This window comes from Aegilops tauschii, chromosome 2, assembly GCF_002575655.3.
Source record: "Aegilops tauschii subsp. strangulata cultivar AL8/78 chromosome 2, Aet v6.0, whole genome shotgun sequence".
Classification (NCBI taxonomy): Eukaryota; Viridiplantae; Streptophyta; class Magnoliopsida; order Poales; family Poaceae; genus Aegilops; species Aegilops tauschii.
Genome location: NC_053036.3, coordinates 631,498,458 through 631,516,567, shown reverse-complemented (window position 1 = coordinate 631,516,567; position 18,110 = coordinate 631,498,458). Strand labels below are relative to the sequence as shown.

At 41.7% G+C, this 18,110-nt stretch overlaps 1 protein-coding gene and 1 long non-coding RNA gene across 2 annotated transcripts in view; both read left to right on the top strand.

Moving 5' to 3' along the window:
- The window catches only part of LOC109768865 (chaperone protein dnaJ C76, chloroplastic), a 147,497-nt gene that overhangs the window by 40,573 nt on the left and 88,814 nt on the right, over positions 1-18,110 (top strand). The gene's annotated exons all lie outside the window — the stretch shown is intronic.
- LOC120973863 (uncharacterized) lies at positions 6,576-9,360 on the top strand. The gene is made up of 2 exons (XR_005769424.2): positions 6,576-7,906; positions 9,190-9,360. It is a non-coding gene; the product is annotated as an uncharacterized lncRNA (long non-coding RNA).

The following is an 18,110-nucleotide window of genomic DNA, read 5'->3' as shown; positions in this document are numbered from 1 at the left end:
ATTGTGAACAAAATGTTGAAACCTCGAAATTTTTCTTAAAAATGAATATTGTTCTAAATGGTGAACAAATTTCGCGTAGGAGAACATTTTTCGAAATTCATGAACATTTCTCAAACACGAAATTTCCTTGAAATTGCGAACAAATTTGAAAAAATGAAACATCTTGTAAAACAAGAACATTTTTTTGAAATTATGAACAAAACTTTGGTATGGCGAACAGTTTTTGAAAACGAACATTATCTTGAAAAATGTGAACATTTTTTGAAATTTACGAATATTGTTTAAACACGAACATTTTTTGAAAATATGAAAATTTTCAAGGTTATAAACATTTTGAAAACACAAACATTTTTTTAATTGGAGAATTTTTTTTGAAAACACGAAGATTTTTTCAAATTTGTGAACTTCTTTTGAAAACATAATTTTTTTTAAAACCCCAAACATATTTTTGATTTTCCGAATAATTTTGAATTCCAACATTTTTCAAATTTGCACATTTTGGAAAAACGAAACAGACAAAGGAAAGAAAATAAAAAGAAGAAAGAAACAGAAATATAAAAAGGAAAACAAAAATAAAAAAAGAGACTGAAAAGAAAAAACAAAAAAACTAAATGAAAACCGATTCCATAGCTACGGTAACCGCTAACGGGCCGGTCCAGATCGCTCCGAATTCTGTGTGAACTCTGAACAGTTTGACGCAAAGTGCGTCATATAGTATTTTCCATTTTTTTTTCTTTTCTTATTTCGGTTTCTTTTTTTCCTTCTTAAAATTAATTCGGGATTTCCAAAGGTTTCATGGACTGACCCATGTGCGGGCCATGACATTCCCTTTTTTCCTCTACTTTTCTCTCTTATCAGTGAGCGTGCCTCCTCCACCCCGCACGCGTTCATGGGACGGCCCATATCCAGGCCATGACACCCCTTTTTTTCTTTCCTTATTTCTGTTTATCTTTTTCCTTCTTCAAATTAATTTGGTATTTCCAAAAGTTGTGAGCTTTGAAGTTTATTTGAGAAATCATAAAACTCATGAATTCAAAAAATGTTTGGAAAATTACCAAGTGTCTAGTATTATAAAAACCGTCCACATTGTTTTTGAGAAACCATAAAATTTGCATCAATTAAAAATTGTTTGGAAAATCATAAAATGTCTAGTATTATAAAAAATGTTTACATATTATTAAAAAAATCATGATTTCGAAAAAATATTTGTAAAAAATACTCGTGATTTTAGAAAAAATGAGCGTGTATTCAAAACATATTCCGGTATCTAATTTTTTTTAGAAAGTATTCATAAAAGTTCAAACAGATATGTAAATAACGAACAAAACTAACCTTCTTACATAACGTATTTTATCTGTAGAGGTTGTTTTATGATTTTATTTAGTACATACGCGTAAAAAAAGGTTTCCATGTTCTAAACAACGTTGAGCCCAAAAAAATTAACCCAACTTTCGACTGTTAAGCTTTTGTTAGCTATATGAAAATGACTAATATCTAATTTGCCTCCATACACATCTATCTTTATTCTGTTACCATAGTTTTACTGATCAGGGTAAACACCGTTACCCTAGGTCAAGGCGAGACACATCATTCATTAGTCTAGCTCAGGCAGGGTCAATCAATGCAGTTTGCTCGGGCAAAAAATATTTTATTATGGCGCCTTAGGAAATCAAGTCGTGATGAGACCATCACATTTTTTGCTTTTGAAATGACTTTCTAAAAGTTCCTTATCTCATCATGACATGATTCATACGTAATTTATGAAATCACATTTTAAAGGTCCTGGTCTCATCCTCGCACATGTTTTAGACATTTTTTATCTCTATCACATATGCATAATCTGATTGTTTTTCTCCAGTTGCAACGCACAGGCATATTTGCCAGTCATTTTTAAAAGTGGTGATTAAGACTGAAAGCCAATTTTTTTGAGTCTAAACACACTCGACTTTATTGATTATAAAAGTTCGTAGGAATAGAATATAGATCCAGCGGATTAAGAAGCCACACATGGCGTGCTAAAGAAAGGCCTAGAGTATATTTAGCGACGCTATGTGCCTCAAGATTAGTTTCTCTTCCTTCGAAGATGAAGGAACAATGAGAGAACTGCTAAGATGTAAGATTGATTTCCTTAATAATGCTAGAGTGTAGCCCATCCATATTTCCATGGATATATTTAATCACACCTTGACAGCCTGAAGCTATATGTATGTCTTCAAGTGATAAGTCAAGAGCAAGTGCGAGCTCTTCTCGACAAGCCAAAGCCTCCAATGATGTTGGGTCAGTCACACCTTGACATTTTATCGACGAAGAGCCTAGATATTTCTCAGTTGAATCCTTGCAAGCCGCGCTGTAAGTCCCTTCCATTGCGTCGCGTGACACGGCACCATCAACATGAATTTTTGCAGCTCCTGTAGATGGCGGGATCCATCTGTGATGTTGTCTCAGAGGTGTTTGAACAGCTGCATGTTGTTTCAAGGGTTTGCAAATCTGAAGTGATCTTAGATAATTCTTGACAAACTGATTAGTAGCAAACGGCCCTGATATACATGCTCATGGATAGCCTTTCTCCGAGCATGCCAAATCGCCCATAGTGTTACAAGTATCTTGATGAAATCCTCATGCGGTATAGACTCCATCAGTGAGAAATGAAGCATTTTGCATCGGGTTCTTTACACTGCATCATAACTTTCACCAGATTATCATCCTCTAATGCCCAAACACAGTGTGCCATGTTACACTCCATCAAAGAATGCCCCCAGAAATCTTCAGAGCCACAAAGTCCACACTTTGATTGTACTGCCATCTTCCGGTATTTGAGCAAGTCTGAAGTTGGCAAGGACTGTGCTGCTAGCCTCCATAGATTTTATTTTTATTTTTGATGGAACATCAATCTTCCACCTTTTCGTTCATGCTTTTATTTCTCCATAGAATTTGAGTTGTCACCATAACCTTCCAACCATGCTTCCCGACCGAGTTTAGTTCATACCAGCATGCGGTATGCCAAGCGTACCGAAAAAGCACGGTTTCGTTCATGTATCCATGAACAGAAATCATCAAGCTGTCTTGTGCAAATTAAACACTTTGTTTTTCAAATTACAGAAGGTGGGCACGCAAGCAAGTCGTGTCGGGCTCTGGCCCAACATCCCAGGGCCAGCCACCTATAGTATAGAAAGTGTGGCCCACGATCGGCCCCATAGTCCACAGTCCACGTCTCGCTTGCCACACAGAAACCCCAAATCCCGAAAACCTCGCCGCTCACCGCCGGCGCCGCCGTCTGACCATGGCCGACCCGAGACCATTTACCAACGTGGATCCTGCGACGGCGTCCGCGTCGCGGCGCAGGGGCTGTGACCCGAGACCATCCTCCGCCGCCGGCCGGCCAGCAGCAAGGGCCGGCTCATCGCCTTCATCGCCGATTCCGACGGCGTAGACCGCATCAGGCTACTCGCTGACGAGCTCCTGAGCTCCAAGGACGCCGCGCGCACCACCGTGCTCTCCTCCACTGGCGCATGCTCTGGCTCTCCGCCCCTCGTTCTAAGCGACACCAACCTCCTCCCCGAGGGCCACGGCTGGCTGCCTACGCCCGCCAACTCGCCGGCCTTCATCGCCACCGTCTCCCACATTCTCGAGGCGCACCCGGGGCCCTTCCACTGCGTCCACCTCGTCTGCCGCCACATGAACGCCTACCGGGGCCCACCTCGCGCGCTGGCTCCCGCTCCTCACCGCCAAGGGCTACCAAGACCTCGTCCTCGTCAACCGCCCGTGGTCGCACGGCGTGCCACTCCCTGCGGCTCTCTGCAGCATCACCACCTCACCCGCCCCTACCTCGGCGTCTACGGTACTGCTTGGTGACTCCTTTCCCCACCTCTGTGAGCTCTGTTTCTGCTTTGCTGTTATGGAGAACGGCGTTGTCAATTCCCTTGTCTCCAGGAGCCCAGTCCTGGAGATCCTGAACATCCAGGGATGCATGAAAGTGCTGCGTCTTAGTCTCGCCAGCTAGAGCCTACGGTGCTTGCTAATCGGCGAGAGACAGAGACTTCATATTACAATACTTGTCATTACCTCATTTTCTGCTTACATTGTTACCATTTTGTGTGTGTTTAATTGTTTGTAGCTAGTGCTTTTTGATTGATTGCACAGATCTTTTGAGTTATTCATCTCGATATCTCTCTATGGTCTTTTGGTTTCTTTAACTATCAATGTTAATGCTGGGCTGTATGACTAGGCATACTTTGCCAAATATTATATGTAACATATGTGACCAATTATCGGCCAAATGCCGACCTTGGCATTTATTCTCATCCATCAGGTCTTCTCTACAATTTCTATGAGCCTAAACATGTACTAGTATGTACTCTGGAGCACACACACACAATTAGAATTATAAAGGGTTTCATACTCATTTGTTTAATTATGCTATGACATTTGGGTACAGACTTTTCATGTGATTCCAGTATCTCGATTTATATCGCTTTACTTTTTCTGGCGTGTCTAGATTTTCTTGTTTTAGTGTTTCTCATTGTTTTCATGCTAGCAAAGTAGTATTTGACTATTTGTACGATGTTATTTTAAGTTAAAGATATGTATTGCTTATTTTAGACATATGAACGTCACACATAATATGTAGAACATTGCTCCCTACAGTTTCTTGTAGATCTGTGTGGTATTGGTAATACTAATGTTGATGCCAGCACACTGGCTGGCCCCTGGCTGAACGAGGAATTTATTTCCGTCGAATTAATTATAAAACTCGCTGTTGTGGCTCACATCTGGAAATTTGTATTAAGGCTTAGCTGGCAAGACGTGTTTAAGACGTCCACTGTGGGTTGATCTTTGCAGAGCCACATTTGAATTTACTAATTGTTATGAATGAATTATAATCATGAGAGGCCGTATAGTGCAGACATCATGTCAGTTATTGTTTTCTCTCTGTACTACTGGGCTATTTGGTAATTGGTGTTCTCTGCTAGTTTCATTCATGAAAATATAGACTGGAAATATCAGATGACACACCTGTATAATCTGCAGTATTTATTCTCAAGCTGTTACATTGCATGCAATGTAATTTCTGAAATTAGCCGGAAAATGTGCTCCCTTTGCTTAAAAGAGTACTTTTATAATGCTATCACCTGTTCTAATCTTTTATTTTCGAAAAGCTACTGGCAAACTAGGGAACAATGTGCCTGAGCTCATTCATGCTTTGTTTTGACTGATTTGTGTAGATCCTTCAAGTTGGTTATCATTAAAGCTCGTCATGGTCATTGTTGTCTTCTACTGTGAGATGAGTCATGTCTGTATTTAACTATTTATGCATGCTAGTCTAAGTAATTCGCCCTTGAATAACAGAATATGGTGGCGATAACATCAACAATATGACTAGGCATACTTGACTATTTATTATATAATTCTCGACCAATTCCTCTTATAAAAGAGGCTGGGCAACCTGCCTCCTCAGGCCGTTCAAGGGTTCAAATGGTCTATTAACCATCAACTCTCGACCAATTCCTCTTATAAAAGAGGCTGGGCAACCTGCCTCCTCAGGCCATTCGAGGGTTCAAATGGTCTATTAACCATCGGATCAAATTACTGTAGTACTCTTTGACTGCCTTTCAATTTTTATACCATGTGATCTCATTAATTGTGTCACTTTTGTGCAGGGTTGAGAGGTGGCTGATGGGTGGCCCTTGGTATGTGTGGGCCTGAGGGAATGAGATGGAGTTTGCTGCTCGTTTCGGTGCGGATTTATTTCCTAGACGGGTGAAAAAACCTAACGCAGGCACGCATATTACCCCTGTCATCTTCTCTTCCCTTTTATCCCTCCTAGCCAACAGTTTCCAGGTTGTCTCATGTTCTTGTTTACATAGCATGTGAAGGATACACACAAGCTGTGTCAAATTTTGCATATGGCTGTTCTAGTTACACTACACCTGTAGTTTTTGGTCTCAGAATCCAAGGATTGTGACGGATGTTATAATTACACCCACATCTAGAATAGAAAAGAATGTGGTATGTACCTTCATTGGATTTACTGGAACGACTGTACATATATCTCTGCTTTAGACCAATTTGATTAATTCTTTGCATACCAAGAAGATTTTCTTATGGTGTTCTTACTCCTGATTTAATTGTATGTTTGATTTGTAGTCTCTTCGTATATAATCAAATAGTGTCAGATAGACAAACGTGTTATCTTGCATCCATTTCTGAAAACATTAAAGATTCTCTCTGGTCTTCCTTTCCATGTGTTATCCGTACCCATGCTTGATGCAGTTAATTTGTAAGCTCTCTCTAATTCTTAGCTCATGAGATCAGACTGGTTCTTTGGGGTGATTGTGTAGCTGACTTGAAAGTCGAAGGGTTTGTGCTATGGGGTGATAATGAATGGTCATAGCCTTCTTTGTTGGAACATTGCCTAAGATGATCCAAGATAATTATTTTAGGCATGTGACTGTCCTCAACAGCTTGTGAGGCTCGCATATATAAAATTCATGCTAGTAATGTTATTGCCCTGTTAAATGACCACAAATTAATTTGTGCTATGCGAACTTGAGAATGTTTTAGCTGGTAGGCATGGCAAAAACGAGATATATGTTTAAGGTGTAATTTGAGATGAGGTTGTCCTGCTCAATTAATTCCATTTAGAATACATTGTGTTTGGTATAGAAAAGCAAAAGGAGTGTTTTGGCTGATGTGACGTGTTAAGTGTTACCTATGCCACTAGCCTTTCCATGAGCTTTTCGCTTTACTTTTTCTTGTACTGGAATAAATATACATTTCAAATGTTCTGATTTTCAGAATGGGAGCAAGTAGAAATACCAGATTTGATGCTTATGCTTCAGAGTTTTCCACATTGCGCGAGAGCTAGACGTACTTTTCGACGACCTCGCCGTCCCCAACCTGTCCGCAGTTATTGCAACTCCCCATCTGTTCTCCATTACCTTGTAATTTTTTTATCATGAGATGAATCATCAATATTGTACCTTTGTTAATCTTCGCAATTTTCTATGCTGTTTTTGGTTATACATTTAGATTATTCCGAATTTCCTGAAGGTGGTGGTGGGGGTTGTACGGCTTGTTCCATCTGGTTTCAGGAGTGTGTGCTGCTCCTATAATTTTTTCTCACGTTGTCTCTCTTCTTGTTGTTGCCACCTTAGTTCTTGTGATTTGCTTTTCAATTGCTAATTGTTTGAGCCATAGTAGTTAGTGTACAATCTATATTTGCCTCCCATGGCTCCTGATTAGCGAGCTGGAGATGCTTGGTTGGAGTGGTCGTGGTTAGTGATGCATGTGTCCTGGTTGGGGAGTTGACCATGCTTAATTTGAGTTCAAAGATTAGCGTGTAGTCCTTCCACACCTTCTAATTAGATAGTTTGGCTTGATTAGGAGATGCTTACAATCTCCTGTCATAGAACTTTATAACAGCTTTTCATGGAAATGATTTTGCTATATCATCTATGAATGTTTTTGGTCACTTACAATCTACCGTGATAGAATTTTATAATTGTTTGTTCAAATGCGCCCCAGAGGGTGAGATACATTTCGAGATCCTAATCTAGCTAATTTAACCATGCGAAATATATTGTTTACTCTGTCTTGTAGATGTAGAGCCGAACTTACTAAAATAGGGGATGTTGTTATTTATTCTTATTTATGCTATAATGTGGGCCAAAGAGAAACTATGATAAATTTGTTTTTCTGGATAAAGCTCATGCTAATATATGTTTTGCCTTTTCATTTCTTTCTTTCACACCAGATCAGTTTAATTATCCCCTAATGCCCTGTAGCCCAATTCTGCCTTCCGCGAGCTAAGGTTGCAGGAGTGAAGCAGAAGTTGTAGCCACAACGGCCGCAGCCATCGGTGGAGGTCGAGCTCGGGCAGGGTGATCTCATTAGCCAGCTCCACCAGGTCTCTCCATTTGATCTCATTATCCAGCGCACAGAATAGCAGATTGATGTCATTACTTATTTGTTATTCCTTTATTTTGTGAAGATGCAGCAAGTAGTGACATATTGAAAGATAACATTAGTAGTAGCAATGTTTCCCTCAAGGAATTCCTTCTCTCAATGCTTGTACTAGCTAGCTAGAACATTCCTCGACAAATCGCTGGATGCAGGGAAGACGTACACATGTGACATGTCCTAAGAATAGGATGCCTTTATAGTTAGTTGCATAATCAGAACTGTTGATGCCTGGTAGGCTGGTACCTAGGAAGTTGGATAATCATTATATAGTAGTCAATGGCAAACTGGATAAGATTTTGAAATGCGATCTCAACTAATCATTGGAAATTCAGAGTGCAAATCCCTATATACTTTTTTAAGAGATATTTTTTACATAGTTTTATGATCGCCGCAAGCACTTCAGTAGAAATGTTTGCACATAATTTGGCGTTCAAACCTGGTTGCATTTGCCGTTACTTCAGTTTTTGTCCTCATATTGTGTGAAACCTCTGTGACTACCTGTAAAATATACCGTCCCATGTGGTGTTACCTGTGTTTGACGAATGGCCTGTACTAGATTTAGTTTCAGTCGGGCTTGGGAGTCGCAGTTTAATTGTGTAGCTCAACCTGGCTAAATAATTTGTGTTGTGTAGTGAAATCTCATGCGTATGGATCGGATCAATTAATCCGATGGTTTTGCTGTTGCCGCTGCTTGTAGTACATTTTGACCATGCATGAATCTGTTTGCTGTTAATTAAAATGGTTTCGGTGTTTGTTGCTTCAGAATAAAGACAATCTGACCAGTAGTACTATAGCAGTATAGTTATAGTATCTAATACCAGATGTTTTCGTACATCGTTATTTGATTCAGCCAATGTTTGGGAATGTACATTTAACGGTGCTATGCTAAGTGCCATTCTAGATTACCGCCCTTCATTGCAGTAAACTAGATGCTTGCAAGTTGGTATTGTTCTCTCAAAGCACATAGGATATGGGTCGTTGGATTAGTTGCCCTTCCATAAGGATTTTAGTATGAACTCTGCATATAGGAGCTTGTTTAGACTTTCTTTTTTGTTCTTGAGTATTAAAGGAGCAATTTTTGTATGTCTGCAGCATCCCAAATACAAGTATACAACTAGTAGTAAGCACTTTCTTTTTTGATCCCTTAATTATTGAATCAAGTTGGCATCTGCTGATTTGACAACTACTTTATTAATTTTTCGTACATGCTTGTCATCATATTTGTAGGACAAGAAAGAAGCTGCAAGTTTCAAATTTCTACTAATCAGACTCCATCAGCAGGGCGTTAAACTGACAAGTGTTCAGACGGTTGCGAAATTGTTTGAATGGTTTTATGTTTGCCGTTTGTTTATCTGTTCACATCGTGGCAATCGCCAAGGATTGAAATGTTATGTTTAATACTGCTCCCTCCGCCCGGAAGTACTTGTCGTAGAAATGGATACAAATGGATGTATGTAGAACTAAAATACATCTAGATATATCCATTCCTCGGACAAGTATTTCCGGACGGAGGGAGTAGTTTTGTTATTAAGCTGTGCATGCATGTGTAAGACTGTTACGGCCTGTCCTGAATCTCTCCAGCTCTTAACTTCACAAAATCCTTGTGCGAAGCTGACCCGAACGCCTGAGCTATGAAAAGCTAGAATCGAGAAGCAAAGAATGTATGGGCAATGAAAACGGACAAGCTCTTTGAATTCTTACAACGGAGGCAGAAAAGAGAAAAACAAAACAAGGAGAAATAATGTTCCGATAAAAAACAACGAAAAACAACAAAAAAGAGCAACGATGGAGCGATAGTGACGTTCGCGCGTGACGACTAACAAAAAAGAGCAACGATGTCCCTCATCTACTACCATTATAAAAGAAAGAGAGGGGCAGATCCAAACAATCACATCCATCCATCATCAATATCTAATGGCCCTTAATCCTTCCATGTTTAACACTGCAAACCACGCATTAAGCCACGACCATCGATCGCTAACCCTCCCCCACCCCTCGCGCTACAAAAAAACCGCTGCCAAGCACGCCCGCAGCCCCGCACGACCTCTCGCCCCCTCCCTCCTCCTCCCGCGCCGTTCGCCGCCTCCCGCAGCCGTTAGCCGACGCGGGAGCCGCGCCGCCGGAGCCGCCGCCCCCTTCCGTCGCGGGAGCCGCCGGAGCAGCCGCCCCCCTCGCCGCGGGAGCCGCGCCGCCGGAGCCGCCGCCCCTTCGCTGCGGGAGCCGCCGCCCCCTTCGCCGCGGGAGCCGCCGCCCCCTTCCGCTGCCGGAGCCGCCGCCCCTTCGCCACGGGAGCCGCCCGTCGCCCTTCGACACCCGAGTCGCTCAGCTTGGCCTCTGCCCCGCCGCCCCCGGTCCTCTTCTGCTTCAACTTCAAGTAAGTTTCTTTTAACAAGAGTTTGTGCTTACTTTGTTTGCAACATTTAAGAATTGATCTTCTCAATATCTCCTACTAACAAAATACATATTTCATCTTACATTCTTTTCTTTATTCTATGCATCTTAAATTCTGTGAGATATACACGTACTGTACATTTCCCCAGGCATATAGAGGTCAATCCTCAATTCTTTATTTTATCTTTATAATAAACTAATTGCTGATGCTTTAAATGATCTTCACCACTCTCTCTATGCCCTTCTATATATTGTTTTCATCTAGAGAACGCTCCCTGTTTATAAGGACCTAACAAACAGAACTATGGATGGTAGTGCAAATATAAAGCATAATCCAACTGATGATCCTAAAAGGAGAAGTGTTCAATCACGGAATTGGAGAATGTCGGATGATAAGAAAACGGAATACAATGTGAAGCATCGTATATTCTGATAACAAAAGAAAGTTGCAGCTCTAGAGTGTGTTAACCAGGACCAATTATCACAAACATTTGTTTCTCCGTTGCTATGGTTCAGCTCTGTACAACAGTCCTCATAGCTAACATCATGATTCATGTGTTTCTAGTTGCAGCTCTTGGTCAGGTCCCACTTGTTTCTAGCAATCCTTGTTTCTAATAAAATGCAAGAGCTTGTGCAATGCTTATTTGTCGTATTCATTCAGCATGTTAACTCTTCTCTCCTGTGACAGCAATGTAGCAAAACTTCACCGCAAAATGGGCCACTCCCTCCTGATGCTCTCATGGTGCCATGCCAAACTCTTTTCATGCTGAAGGGCTTCTCAGGTCCAAAAAATACTCTCATAATTGCTTTAACATTTATCTCCTTGAGCTATAACAACAGTTCCACGACAAGGTTGCTTGCAATATTTTAGAAAACTGTATTATATTCTGGACATTTTATATTACATGACAATGAATTTGGCTTGAAATGCTCCTGATGAGGCTTAAAAGTTCTTGAAGTGTGTTAAGACCCACTATCATATTCAGATTTATTCACCATTAAATTTCTATAAAGGGACTTGCCAATCCCTTTCACCCATACCAAAAAGTGTGTTTCCAGAGAGCATGATAGGTGAAATGCATTTTTCTTCTTAAATTTTAACCTTTGGGCAGGGATGCTTTGTAAAACACGGCATGGTGATGAAAATCTCTTCTTAGAAAATTAATTTATAATGAGAAGTTATGTTCTAATTTGCTCTAGCCGTAGAATTAATGAAGGTGGGTTAAGAGTTGTGCCTATTTAATTAGCGTGAAACTTCTATGCATATGGCACCTTTGATCTTAAGTTCATTGGTCTTTCATATGATGGTGACACAGGCGAATCATCTTGAGGTGAAAGTCATAAATTATTTGAAAGTCATAAATTATGTTTTGGCGTTGTTGCTTTGTTTGAGGTGTTTTTCTCACCATGAATGATATAAGCATATCTTTGCAATTTTACCTCGATGCACTCAGTCACCAGGAAGAAAATTTCACAAGTTGCAACTCAAGAATTCTCCATGATAGAAGTGGTGTGCAATATGTATTCTCCCATTCAAGCGACATTGTAGCTTATTTACATAAATTTCACTCTTGTCTGCATATAGTCTTTATTATGTCTGCCTTGCTACTCTGAACTGGAGTGATGTTCTTTTATTGTTATCTATGCAAACGAATAGATGATAGTACATCAAGTGTCTTAATATCTGTACTGCGACTAATATTTGAAGTTTTGCTTTTGCCGAAACTCTCAAAGGTGTCGCATGCGAGCTTTAGAAAACGCATTCAGATTTCAGAGTTGATCAATCCATTGAAGTGTAAGGTGTTGCATGCGAGCTTTAGAAAATGCATGCAGATTTCAGAGTTGATCAATCCATTGAAGTGTAACTGCAGCTGGAGTGACCATACACACATGCAACATTGTAGTTTAAGACCTCTAAACAATAGCCTGGCAAGTTCTTATCCTGATGTCAGCTCCTGTGTCTTGAGTAAGCGTCAGTGGCATCCCTATGCCCAACAACAATCATACAAGCATTATTTTGGCAAGTTTAGGTTATTTCTGGCACACATTTAATTTTTGCAAGTTGTGATTTTATTTTTGACGTGAAGTGATTTTTTCCACAATTGGAAAGCATCTCTATTACCTCGATTATATTTTTGTTCATTTTACTGATATATTTTCTCTCTTGATCACATGATATTATGTGCGTTGCACGTGCACGATTACTATTTGGGGTAGTGTGTAGGATCTTCACAGTTTCAAACATGGCTATTTCTGGCACCGCTATCTCTTGCGTGAATGTCCTCCTGGTTTCCATGTCGGTGCCTACATCAATGTTCTACCATGATGTTACCAGGTATTGTCCATTGGCTGGTTATGAACTGCTATATCTGTTAGTAAATAGCTGGCATATTAGATAGTGGGCAGTCTAAACGTATCATGACATGCAAAAGAGCATCCAGAACTGCATCATCGTTTTTTCATGAAAATAATAATTTTATAATACCACAATTTTGAAACTTCTGTACTAACATATAAAAGAAATGATGGACAAGATTATATGTCATAATTTTATTAACTCTGGGATCCTCTGTGTGTATTTGATTGGTCTCTGGTTAGATTTTGGGAGGCAAAATTTTGGTCTCTGGTACCTAGATAATTTACTGCAGTGAATGTGTAGAATAGGCGGTACTCACACAAGAACAAGTAGAAATACTTTCAATGCTCATCTGATCTACTTTTTTTTGCCTTATAATTAACATGTTTCCTTTTTCTGATATTTTTGTTCTTCAGTTTAAGCTGCTACTATGGTCAGTCATAAAGCATCATTCTCTAGCTACAACATCTGTTGATGTTTGCCGCCAAAGCAACATTAAATTATGAACTGATATTAATAGCGAAGGTATGGTCAAAGATTCTATTCTTGATGTGAGGAACCGATGAGGGCGGATGGCCGGAAACTCTGGATTGGATCCATGTTTTCTTACTGGAGTTTTAATCTGATCGCTGGATAAACTAAGTGCATACGTGTGTCTATATGCATTCTTTTCAATGGTAATTTTGATATTTGTTTTTCCAAACTAAGCTTGTATTTTTTAGAAACGATAAAGTTCTTCATAAATCCATTGAAACATTCTCCAGCAAAGCTCATGAGGAGCATATGAGTTCCCTTTTAATACAGAGGCTCGAACTTATTGTATTCTGAATACATTTCCATCTATTCATTTTCCCATGTAAACAAGTAACTGGCGATCAGATCGGATTCGAGGACCATCGTCTCTCATGTGTTACGTATTAGTGATGCCTACATGACAGTGGAAAATGTACGAATATGCAGTGTTGACAGTAACAAGGTAAAATGGATGTTTCATTTTTTTTTCGCTCTGAGATATATATATATCCAGGTCTGACTTGTTTCTCCATAGAGGACATAGCTGCCTACTTGGACATATTTGGCTTTTAACTATATCTTTCGTTTGTTGCCTTTCTTGTTATTGTTTTGATAAAGTTAAATTTCTTCCATTCCTGTGTTGTAGATACTTCTTCTCTTGCAACCAAAAGTATTGCTTCTGATTACAGTGAGGCGGCTTGATGGATCATCGGCCTCATGGCAAAATTAGAGACAGAGGAGGGAGGAGGCTTCATAGAAGCACAACTTCAAGAGCTCAGGGTATGTATGCCAGCATGCACTGGAGTTGGTGTCTAAGTTCTTTTTGTCAAAACACATTTCATTTTGTTTTCAGAATGCTGGCCTGGTGTACATTGATCAGTTGTGGTATTCTTTCCCTGTGCAGAAGATCAAACCGAAGAAAGACAACACTCAGCGCAACATGCTCGTGTCGATGATGCCGGTGCAGAGGAAGATTGTGGGATTGATCAGTGAGAGCAGGGACGTGCTTACCAGCGAGCACAAGAGCATCTGGTGGAGCCAGTAGATCCCCAGGGAGGAGTAGGCGGGCGTACATTGTCCAGTTCTTCTGTAAAAAATGTCACTCTACACAATATAATTGTTTAGAACAACACACATGATATACTCGACTAATCATCCTTTATAAATCAACAGGCTGGTATGAGATGTTAAAATTTGTTCCTATTTGTCTACCATTATTCATCTTTTTTAGAAGTGTTAATGTCATTGATTTCTTACTTACATGTATATACTGATTGCAGATTTGCTAGAATTTCACTTTGCAAAACCCATGATCCAATCCATGTTTTGTCTTTCCAAATAGATAAATGCATGAAGGGATTGAGATAGCTCCTGCAGATGCTTGCTTGTTGTCAACATTAGATGGTGATTTTGGCAAGTAACTATTTTAAAAAATATGGATAATATGACACAGTAGTCTTGCTTCTGCACCCCATCTCTCTCTAGCCTCTTATATGCATTGGCATGTTTGAGCAAACGGCCTAGGTTGAGTAGATCACATGAGCTGGCCGTCAGCACCCTCTTTGATCTAATTTTTTGTCCCAAAGCCTCAAGCAATTTCTTCCGTAGAAAATAACATGGAAGATCAAAATTTGCATTTTAAAAAGATTCTTACAAACTGAATTTTATCAATCCCACATTCATGATAATTTGTCAATTTGTGTTTGGCTCTAGACGCATTTTTGAACAGGAAGGTCTTTCAGCATGATAATAAGCATATGCATTCTTTTTTGAATATATTTTTGATATGCCTCTATTGTTAGAGGATTTAATTTAATTGAACGTATTCTAATTGTTTTGTTCAGAGGCTGTATTTTCTAAGATCCTGCCAGTCGTGAGGTCAATGACTCGATGTATGCATCTTTGCATTCATGGATCTAGGCCGAAGTCTAATAGACATCAAGGGTAGAAGCACATGGATAATATAAACACAAATATAGATAATAAATGATTTATTGGTGTAAGCTACATATGTTACATAATAAATTGATGTTTAATCTATTTGCAGCTTCTTCATTTGCCGATGTGATTTTCTTTTTCTTCCACCCGAACAAACACTATAAAGTGGAAACCTATGTAAATAGGAGTATTAAACATTTTCATAACAATCTGATTGCACTTGAGACGTGCATTGCACGTACAAGCTTACTAGTCAAAAAAGAAAGAAAAGGAGCAACGATGGAGCGACAGCGACTTGCGCGCGTGACGCGGGACGCGCGGGCGGGCGGGGTCGTCAAATCAAAACTGCAGCAAAATCACAGCCGGATAGATCCGCCCGTTTTATGTTTGCCGTTTGTTTATGGGCAACGATCTGCGCCGGCGCACCGGCCCAACTATTGGGCCGGTCGAGCCTTAGCTGTCAGATCTGGTCCCTTAGCCGTTAGATCTCTTTGTTCCTAACCATCAGATCTCTCCCCGTCCCCCCCGTCCTCCCTCTCCATCGTCAACCTCCCGCACGAGAGAGAAGGGAAAGGAAGGAGAGCGCCGCCCCCAAACGCATCGACTGCCTCGCCTGCTCGTCTTCCCTCACTGCCGGTCGCCGCCTATGTTTCTCGCTGGCTGCAACTCCATTGGCGGCGGCGGCGAGCTCCATGGTTGCAACCCCCGATGCGCCCCTGCGCTTGCAACTCCAGTGGAGACCACGGCAACTCGCTGGCGAGTTCTATGGTTGCAGCTCCCGATGCGCCGCCACTGTCTTGGCCGTCGACGCTCACTGCACGGGATTGCAAAGAATGACGGGACCAGTGAATGCCTTTTTGAATTGATGTAGCAAAAAACTTTGCCAGTCGTACCAAAAAGCGACAATGGTTGCAGCAAGAAATCATCGGTAGTACCATCCCCAAAACAGAGTTGCAGCTCTGGCTAACACGGATGTAGCTTCATACATATACAGTTGTATCATTTTTTAGCGCGGGTTCCAGCAAAATCCAAATCCGATGGAAGCATTTTTGGGTGGATCCTTCCAGCAACACAAAAGCCGATGGTAGCAATTTTGGGCCCTGGTTCCAGCAAAAAACGATGGTAGCATTACGGGCGTAGAAAAGAAAGGCATCGCCGCCGTCGACCAACACTACCGTTCATACATGTAGCAAAAAAGTTCACTGGTGGTAGCAAAAACAGGCTACGGTTGTAGCAAAAACGTTGTTGTTCCAGCAGGATGAACACCGCGGTTCATGATGTAGCAAAAGAAACACCCGGTTCCAGCAATAATTTACTCTGGTTCCAGCAAAAATTCCACGAACATCAAACTCCAACAAATTTGATTGTAGCAAAAGAAACACCCGGAATAATTTACTCTGGTTCCAGCAAAAATCCCACAAATCACAAACTCCATCAAATTTGATTGTAGCAAAAAAGAACAGCCGGTTCCAGCAACAAATTACTCTGCGTCCACCAAAAAATCCACAAACATCAAAATCTAACAAATTTGATTGTAGCAAAAGAAACAGCCGGTTCCAGCAACAATTTGTCTGGTTCCAGCAAAAATCCCACAAACATCAAATCCAACAAAAATTGATTGTAGCAAAAAGAACAGGAGGTTCCAGCAACAAAAAAGTCCCGTTCCAGCAAAAAAACACGTTGCCGGAGAGCTCGCTGCCCACGCTCGCAGCACCCCCCGCATCGCCTCTCATCGGCACCACGCGCACGCACAGCCGCCGTCGCCCGTCGCTCCATCACCACGGGCATCCAACCCCCTCTACTGACACGCGAAATGGGAGAGTGGGTTGGGCACGGCTTGTAACGAGAGAAAAGGGATGAGTTCGCCGGAGAAAGCCGCTGGCGGGATTGGTTGGGAAGCGCCTAGAAGCTTCGTGTGGGCAGGGCGTGAAGGTGATGGTCATCGCTGGTGCTGCTAGTCGGAGGTGCGGTTTGAGCAGAAGAGAGATGCTCAGCTCACAAAGAAATGAATGGTGGGGAAGCTTCACGTGCGTACAGAGGATAGCGCTTCACGTCCAAAAGGATAAGGCAACGCGTGTCCAGCGGACGTGTCCATCGCGCATGTGAGTCGCACGATCGAGAACGATCATACGGCGTGCGTCGGACCGGCCGAGTCATTAGCCGGTCGACCGGCAGCAAACATTACCCTCTGTTTATCCGTTCACATATCGTGGCAATGGCCAAGGATTGAAGGTTATTCTTAAATATTTGTCGTTCTAGAAATCTCTAAAAAGACAAAAAAATAGTTGAGAACCGAGGGAGTATTAAGCTGTGCATGCATGTGTTTATTTATGTCGTACGTAGTAGCAACATTGCGTCAAGACCATCTGACCAGTTTTTTTTTTCTTTTTTTGACAGCGCGTCGACTAGTCCTGCGGTACAAATACGTACGCACGTCTGTCTGTGTTGGGTTGGCACGCAGATGGTGAGGCAAGGGTCGCTGTCGAACCTAGTGATGCATAGGCTGCTGCACGTTACACACTCACGCGGTGCAATTTTAGTCTCCTGAAAAGAAACCGAGGAAGGTTGGGTCGGCCGAAACGAAAGATGCTGCTGCCAATGATGGCTTTTCGTCAGAGAGTCCCTCCCCTTTGTGGTAAGCTAGGGAGGGAGGGAGGGAAGGAGGGAGTGCGGTGTCTCGATCGTGACTGGTGACCAGCCCTGTGCGGTGCGGTTGCCGTGCCATGCCATTGCGCGAGATCTCAAGTGAGACGGACCGGAATTCCACTCCTCCAACTCCAAGGGCTGGGCGGCTCTGGGCCACGGAGGCGCGTACGGGACGGACCTGGCGCCGTTGCTCGCGCCGGTCACGGCTCGCGCGCGTTGAGTGATGGGGGAGCGTCGCGGGTTCGCATCCTCCCCTGCGCGCGCAGTCATGTCGCACGCCACCACCTCGAGGAGAACCGGCCCG